The sequence below is a fragment of the Eriocheir sinensis genome, chromosome 59 (assembly GCF_024679095.1).
Source record: "Eriocheir sinensis breed Jianghai 21 chromosome 59, ASM2467909v1, whole genome shotgun sequence".
Classification (NCBI taxonomy): Eukaryota; Metazoa; Arthropoda; class Malacostraca; order Decapoda; family Varunidae; genus Eriocheir; species Eriocheir sinensis.
In genome coordinates, this window is record NC_066567.1 from 786,969 (window position 1) to 794,756 (window position 7,788).

The following is a 7,788-nucleotide window of genomic DNA, read 5'->3' on the forward strand; positions in this document are numbered from 1 at the left end:
CTACACAATCGTACAAGAAAGGAAGGGAGAAGGAAATAAGAAGAAGAAGAAGAAGAAGAAGAAGAAGAAGAAGAAGAAGAAGAAGAAGAAGAAGAAGAAGAAGAAGAAGAAGAAGAAGATGAAGAAGAAGAAGAACAACAACAACAACAACAACAAACCTGAAAGAGTAAAAAGCAGGCGCCAGAAAGGGAGAGAAAATAAAAAGGGAGAGAAAATAGCTAGGGAGAGAAAATAGAAAGGGAGAAAAAAGAGAAGAAAAAGAGGGGGAGAGAAGGAGAGAACAAACTAAAAAAAAAAACGTTCGGCCCTAAATTGATAAACGTTTTTGAGCTCCGAAAAAAAAAATAACTCAAAAATGTTCCTGCCCCGAGTGAGGATCGAACTCACGACCTTCAGATTATGAGACTGACGCGCTGCCTACTGCGCCATCGAGGCCCTGAGGGTAGAGAGGGGAAGAGGAGGAAGAGGAGGAGGAAGAAGAGGAAGAACATGAAGAACATAACTATTGCTTAAATGACACTCTCATAAGCAGGTCTGGGTGCGAGAGGGATTTAGGGGTCTTAGTGAGCTCTGATATCCGTTCCGAAATTGACCTCTCTTTCGGCAACCTCTTTTGATTTTTGTAGGAGCAGCGAGTAGCGGGCTTTTTTTTTTATTATTGTTTCCTTTTTTTGTGCCCTTGAGCTGTCTCCTTTGTCGTAAAAAAAAAAAAAAAAAGTTAGAAATCGAGCAAACAGGGTACTGGGATTTATTTCAAGGAGCGTAAGCAACAGAAGCGCCGAAGTCTTCCTCAAACTATATTTAGCATTAGTTAGACCTCATCTTGACTATGCGGTTCAGTTCTGGTCACCTTACTATAGAATGGATATCAAGGTGTTAGAATCAGTGCAGAGGAGGATGACTGAGATGATTCAGGGGTTGAGAAACTTGCCATACGAGGAAAGACTCAAACAGTTAAACTTGCATTCTCTAGAAAGACGAAGGGTGCGTGGAGACATGATCGAGGCTTATAAATGGATGAAGGGCTTTAATAAGGGGGATATTCATAAGGTTCTGTTGGTAAGAGAACCGGGTAGGACACGAAGTAATGGGTTTAAACTGGATAAATTCAGATTCAACAGGGACATAGGCAAAATTTTCCTTACTAACAGAGTGGTGGATGAGTGGAATAGGCTTAGTAGTCATGTGGTGAGTGCCAATACAATTGTCACATTAAAAAAAAATAGATTAGATAAATTCATGGACAGCGATATTAGGTGGGGGTAGATACACGGGAGCTTAGGGTCAAAGGAGCTGCCTTGTACTCTTGCAGACTCCAACGTTCTTATGGAGGAGGAGGAGGAGGAGGAGGAGGAGAAAAAGAAGAGAAATACATAAACAAACAAGGAAAGGGAGAAGAAAATGAGAAGAAAAGGAGGAGGAGGAGGAGGAGGAAGAGAAGTCCCCCAAAACTAATATTAATGAAGTTCTGTTTGTCGAGTGAGGTCAATTTTTTCTCCTTTCCTTCCCTCCTTCCCTCCCTTCTCCTCTTTCCTCTCCTCTTTCCTCACTCTTCCTTTCTCCTCTTTCATCTCCCTCCTCTTCCTCTCTCTCTCTCCTCCTCCTCCTCTTACGCCTTCTACAACAACAACAACAACAACAATAATAATAATAATAATAATAATAATAATAATAATAATAATAATAATAACAACAACAACAAAGGTAAAACAATCAAGCATTCACCTGACCTCCAAACACCTGTAATTAACTCTAGACCGCGTGATTACCTGCCCTTGCTGACCTTCTAATTAACAGGTAAGAGTTATACGAGGTCACCTTTTAGCGAGTTCCCTTTCTGCGACCTGACTCCGCTGTGACCAATGACCTGACTTGACCTCTCTCCTTCTAGTCGCGAGAGGATAGCAGAGGTCAACATAAGGTCACCAGCAGGAGGTCACGGGGGGATGGGGTCAGGTCGGTGTCGGTCTCTCTCTCTCTATCTCTCTCTCTCTTGACGGTCATAATAGGTCACCCAACACCTCCTCCTCCTCCTCCTCTTCCTCTTTGTTTCTCCTCTTCCTCCTCTTTGTCCTTCCTCTTCCTTCCCCTGTTGTTCTTCTTCCCTCAAACTCCTTCTCATTGTTCCTCCTCTCTTCTTCCTCTTCCTCCTCTTCCTCTTCCTGTGTTCCATTTCCTTCTTCCACCATCTGTTCTTTTCTCTCTCTCCCTCTCCTTCTGTTTCCCTTTCTTTTCCTTCTCTTCCCTCTCCTTCCTTCCTTCCTTCCTTTCCTTCATTTTTTGTTAAGTCAACCCTTTCAATTGCACGCCCCGTTTTCTTTCACTCCTTCCACGGTAACTCAAGAAGGAAGAGGAGAAAGAGAGGAGAGAAAAAGAGGAGGAGGAAGAAGAAGAGGAGGAGGAGGAGGAGGAGGAGACGGAAGAGAGAGAGGAGAAAAGAACACCAATATAATTCTTAGGAGTCATATGTCCTCCTCCTCCTCCTCCTCCTCCTCTTCCTCTTCCTCTTCCTCAGCAGCTGTGACCTCTCAAGTGACTGCCATTCTTGACCCTCCTGTGACCTGACCCCCGAGAGAGAGAGAGAGAGAGAGAGAGAGAGAGAGAGAGAGAGACATAAACAAGTTCTAAACACGTATAGAAATTCTTCCTTTGATTACCTCCTCCTCCTCCTCCTCCTCCTCCTCCTCCTCCTCCTCCTCCCTCTATTCTCCTTTTATTTATTGTTCCATATTTGCCATTCTTCACTTCCCACTTCCAACTTACCTCCTCCTCCTCCTCCTCCTCCTCCTCCTCCTCCTCCTCATCCTCCTCCTCATTATCCTCCACATCACGGGCATTCATCAAAGGCTCCGGTCATCTCCTCCTTTCTTGTTCCTCCCTGGGGCGCCTCCTCCTCCTCCTCCTCCTCCTCCTCCTCCTCCTCCTCCTCCTCCTCCTCCTCTGGTTCGACTCTTGTAATAACACTGACCATCTCATCTCTTTTCGCTTCCTGCTTCTCCTCCTCCTCCTCCTCCTCCTCCTCTTCTTCTTCCTCTTTTCCAATTTCATCATTATTTATTTTCTCTTTCGACTCATTTCTGTTTATTTCTTGCTTCGTTTTTCTTTTTTTATCTTCTTCTTCTTCCTCTTCTTCTTCTTCTTCCCATCTTTATTCCTTCCTCCCCTTCCTTTCCTTCCTCTTCATTCCCTCCATTCTTTCTCTCCCTCTCTTCCTCCTTTCCTCCGCTTCCTTCTCTTCCTCCTCTTGGTTTCTTTCCTCCTTCTCTTCCTCCTTTCCTCCCCTTCCTTCTCTTCCTCTTCATTCCCTCCCTTCTTTCTCTCCTTCTCTTCCTCTTTTCCTCCTCTTCTTCCTCTTCCTCTTCATTCCCTCCCTTCTTCCTCTTTCTCTTCATTCCCTCCCTTCTTTTCTCTCCTTCTCTTCACCCTTTCCTCCTCTTCCTTTTCATTCCCTCAATTCTTTCTCTCCTTCTCTCCCTTCTTTCCTCCCCTTCCTTCTCTCCCTCTTCATTCCCTCCCTTCTTTTATCTCCTTCTCTTCCCCCTTTCCTCCCTTTCCTCCTCTTCATTCCCTACCTTCTTTCTCCCCTTCTCTCCCTTCTTTCCTCCCCTTCCTTCTCTTCCTCTTCATTCCCTCCCTTCTCTCCTTCCTTTCCTCCCTTATGTGACATCACCAGCTACCTAAGTACCCTCCCTCTCCCCCTCCTCCTCCCCTCCCTTACCCCCCTCCCACCCACCCCTCTTCAGCCAGGTGCGACAAACAGGTAGATAACGCTAAGGACGTGTTACCTGTTCTATCGCTGCCCACCTCCACCACCTCCACCATCACCACCACCACCACCACCACATCCACCATCACCACCACCACCACTACCACCACCAGCTTGAGTAACACCACTACGATTGTAACTCCGGTATTTTCTATTGTTATTCCTACCTTCATCACCACCACCATCATCACCACCATCATCATCACCACTATCATCACCACTATTACTGTTTTGCTTTCCTCCTCCTCCTCCTCCTTATTTATTTTTTGTGTATTATTTTTCTTCTTTTTTTCTATCTTTTTTTTCTTGTTTCTTTCTTCTTCTTTCTTCTCTATTTCTTTCTTCCTTCTTTATCTATAGTTTTTCCTTCTTTATCTCTTTCTTCCTATCTTCTTTGTCTTCCTTTTTGTTTTTACCTCTTTTCCCTTCTTCTTCTTTCTTCTCTCTATTTCTCTCTTCTACAAAACTTTTCTTCTACTACCACCACTACTACTACTACTACTACTACTACTACTTCTACTACCGATGACAACAGCAAATTTACCACCATTACTACCAAGAGGAGGAGGAGGAGGAGGAGGAGGAGGAGGACAAATTTGAGCACATAAAATCTCTCTCTGTTATTAATTTCAAGCTTGTTATCTTTTCTTCCTTGTCATTCTTCCTCATTCTTCCTTGTCTTCTTCTTTTCTTTCTTTCTTTCTTCTGTCTTTGTTTGTCTTCCTTGCTTCTTTCTTTCTTTCTTTCTTTATTTATTGATTTTCTTTTATTAGATTTTTTTCACTCCCACTCTTGTTTATTTTCCTCTTTCTTCTTGTCTTCATTTTTTTGTCTTCTTGTTTTCCTTTTGTTTGTCTTCTTGTTTTCTTCTTTGATTTGTCTTCATTTTTTGTCTTCTTGTTTTCCTTTTGTTTGTCTTCTTGTTTTCCTCTTTGTTTTTTTCTTTTCTTCTCTTTGTTTGTTATTATTATTTGTCTTCTTGTTTTCTTTTTCTACTTTGTTTCTCTGATGTTTTCTTTTTGTTTTATTTTTCCTTCTTTTCTTCGTAGATATTTTTTTCAATTTTATTTTATTTTCATTTATATTTTTCTTCATTTTCTTCTTCTTTCTTTTACTTCTTATTCTTATTCTCTCTCTCTCTCTCTCTCTCTCTCTCTCTCTCTCTCTCTCTCTCTCTCTCTCTCTCTCTCTCTCTCTCTCTCTCTCTCTCTCTCTCTCTCTCTCTCTCTCTCTCTCTTTCCACCCTCCCCCAGACCTTTCATCCATTCCCAGGGGCATGACCCCGCCAGGCACACAGGACCCCCGGGGAAGGCGCGACGGGGGGGAGGGACACTGAAGAGGCAGGGGGGGAAAGGGGGAAGAGGGAGGAGAGGGGGAAAGAGGAGGAGTTGATTGGGGAAGGGATGAAGCAAGAATAGGCTGTTTGGGGATTGGGAGGAGGAGGAGGAGGAGGAGGAGGAGGAGGAAGAGGAGGAAGAGGAGGAGTCTTCTCGTTAATGCTTCAGAAAGGAGGAGTATTTGTGTCATGAGGAAGAAGAAGAAGAAGAAGAAGAAGAAGAAAAAGAAGAAGAAGAAAATGAAGAAAAAGAAGATGATGATGATAATGATATAGAACAAGAACAAAATGAACAATAAAAAGAAATAAAGAAATAAAGACAGCCAAAAAAAGTTACCTAGACGAACAAAGAAGAAGAAGAAGAAGAAGAAGAAGAAAAAGAAAAAGAAAAAAGAAGAAGAAAAAGAAGAAAAAGAAGAAGAAGAAAGAAAAATATGCATAGATTACACACGTCAGATTACGAATGAAAAATCAGATCAAGATAGTGAAAAAAAAACAGGAGGAGGAGGAAGAGGAGGAGGAAGAGGAGGAGGAGGAGGAAGAGCAGGGTAGCATCTCCAGCTTACTTAATAGCAGGTAGAGGTGTCAGGAGGAGGAGGAGGAGGAGGAGGAGCTCAGGGACATAACACATCTCTCTCTCTCTCTCTCTCTCTCTCTCTCTCTCTCTCTCTCTCTCTCTCTCTCTCTCTCTCTCATATGCTTTCAATCTATAACACACACACACACACACACACACACACACACACACACACACACACACACGGAAGAAGAAACACGTGAAAGTACAAGTAAACAAACATAAACAAACAAACAAACAAACAAACAAACAAACACACACACACACACACACACACACACACACACACACACACACATTGAGGAGGTGTTTTTTTCTTTTACTTTCTTTCTTTCCTTGTTTCTTTTTTTTTTTGCTTATATTTGCTCTCTCTCTCTCTCTCTCTCTCTCTCTCTCTCTCTCTCTCTCTCTCTCTCTCTCTCTCTCTCTCTCTCTCTCCTTCAAATAGCATCTTTAGAACACAATAAAAAGCCTTCTGAACCGCCCGAAGGAGGAGGAGGAGGAGGAGGAGGAGGAGGAGGAGGAGGAGGAGGAGGAGGAAGATAGCCTGGAGGAAACCGGAGAGAAAGAAACACCCGAGAATGACACGGAAATAATGAAGGAGGAGGAGGAAGAAGAAGAGGAAGAAGAAGAAGAGGAGGAGGAGGAGAAGGAAGAAAATCAGTTTGGGGCCCAGCGGGAAGCCCTTGGGAGCTCCGTTAGTCGGCCGTATAAGGGGAAGAAAGTAGGGAAAGGCATAGGCTTGGATACCTTATAACATGGGATCCAATACTTTATGTGGGCGCCCTGGAGGGGAATCGGATCCTCCTCCCTCTATAGGCGTATTGGGCTCAAAGGCTTAGGTTCGAGTGTTCAGGAAAGGGGTTTTGTTATTTTTTTCTTTCTTTTTTTTCTTTCTATAGAGGTAAAAAAATATATGAAAAGGTTTTTGATACTATTTCTTTTCTTTATCTTTTCTTAATTCAAATTGTTGTTTTTTCCTTTTTTTTGTGTTTTTAGTCTTTTCTTTAACTTTTCTTATTTCAAACATTTTTTCCTGTTTTCGTTTTTCTTTGTTTTTCTTTTTCATAATTTTTCTTTCGGTTTTATTTAATATGTTTTTTTTACCCCTTCCTCTCTTCTTCCCTCTCCTCTCCTTCTTCTCCTCCATACACTCCTCTCTCTTCCTCCCTCTTGATTTTCTTCCTCCTCCTCCTCCTTACCTTCCTACCGACCTACCTAACTCTTCCTTTCCCTTCCTTTTCCCTCCCATCCTCTCCTCTTCCTTTCCCTCATCTCTCCTTCTCTCTTCTATCCACTCCTCTCCTTCCCTCCCTTCTATTCTTCCTTCCTTACCTACCTAACTCTTCCCTTCCCTTCCTTTCCCCTCCCATCCTCTCCTCTTCCTTCCCCCTTCCATCCACTCCTCTCTCTCCCTGCCTTCTCCTCTCCCTTACCTTCCTACCTAAATTCTTACCTCACAAAACCACACATTTCTCGCACGTTCGCCGTCACCATAAAGTTAAACACACACTTTTATAAACTCCCTCCGCCTCCCTTCCCTCCCTTCCCTTTCCTCCACTCTTCCTCCAGGTCGTTCTTCTTCTTCTCTCCCTTCCACTCCCTGCTTCCACTTCTGTCTCGTGTTTTTTTTCTTCCTCTTTTTCCGTCTTTCACTTTGCTCTCCTTTCTTTCTTTCTTTCTCTTCTCTTCTCTTCTCTTCTCTCCTCTCCTCTCCTCTCTCTCTCTCTCTCTCTCTCTCTCTCTCTCTCTCTCTCTCATCTTTTCAAACGCCACTCACCCTTCCATCACTCTCCTCCTCCTCCTCCTCCTCCTCCTCCTCCTCCTTGTTCACCTGTCCAGGGCGTCACCTGAGGCCTCCACAGGTGAGTGTTTGGCTGGACTAAACTAATTACACCTGAGAGTCCCATTACCTGTGTGTGTGCGTGTGTGCGTGTTTTTTTTATTTTTAGAGAGAGAGAGAGAGAGAGAGAGAGAGAGAGAGAGAGAGAGAGAGAGAAGGAGGAAGGAAAAAAAAAAGAGAAGCAAAACAGAAAAGGCAAAATAAAACGTGTGTGTGTGTGTGTGTGTGTGTGTGTGTGTGTGTGTGTGTGTGTGTTGAAGGTCCAT

At 43.4% G+C, this 7,788-nt stretch overlaps 1 non-coding gene across 1 annotated transcript; it reads right to left on the bottom strand.

The window, feature by feature from the left end:
• Positions 1–362: 362 nt before the first annotated feature.
• Trnam-cau (transfer RNA methionine (anticodon CAU)) lies at positions 363–435 on the bottom strand. Its single transcript has one exon. It is a non-coding gene; the product is annotated as a tRNA-Met (tRNA).
• Between the last annotated feature and the right edge of the window lie 7,353 nt (positions 436–7,788).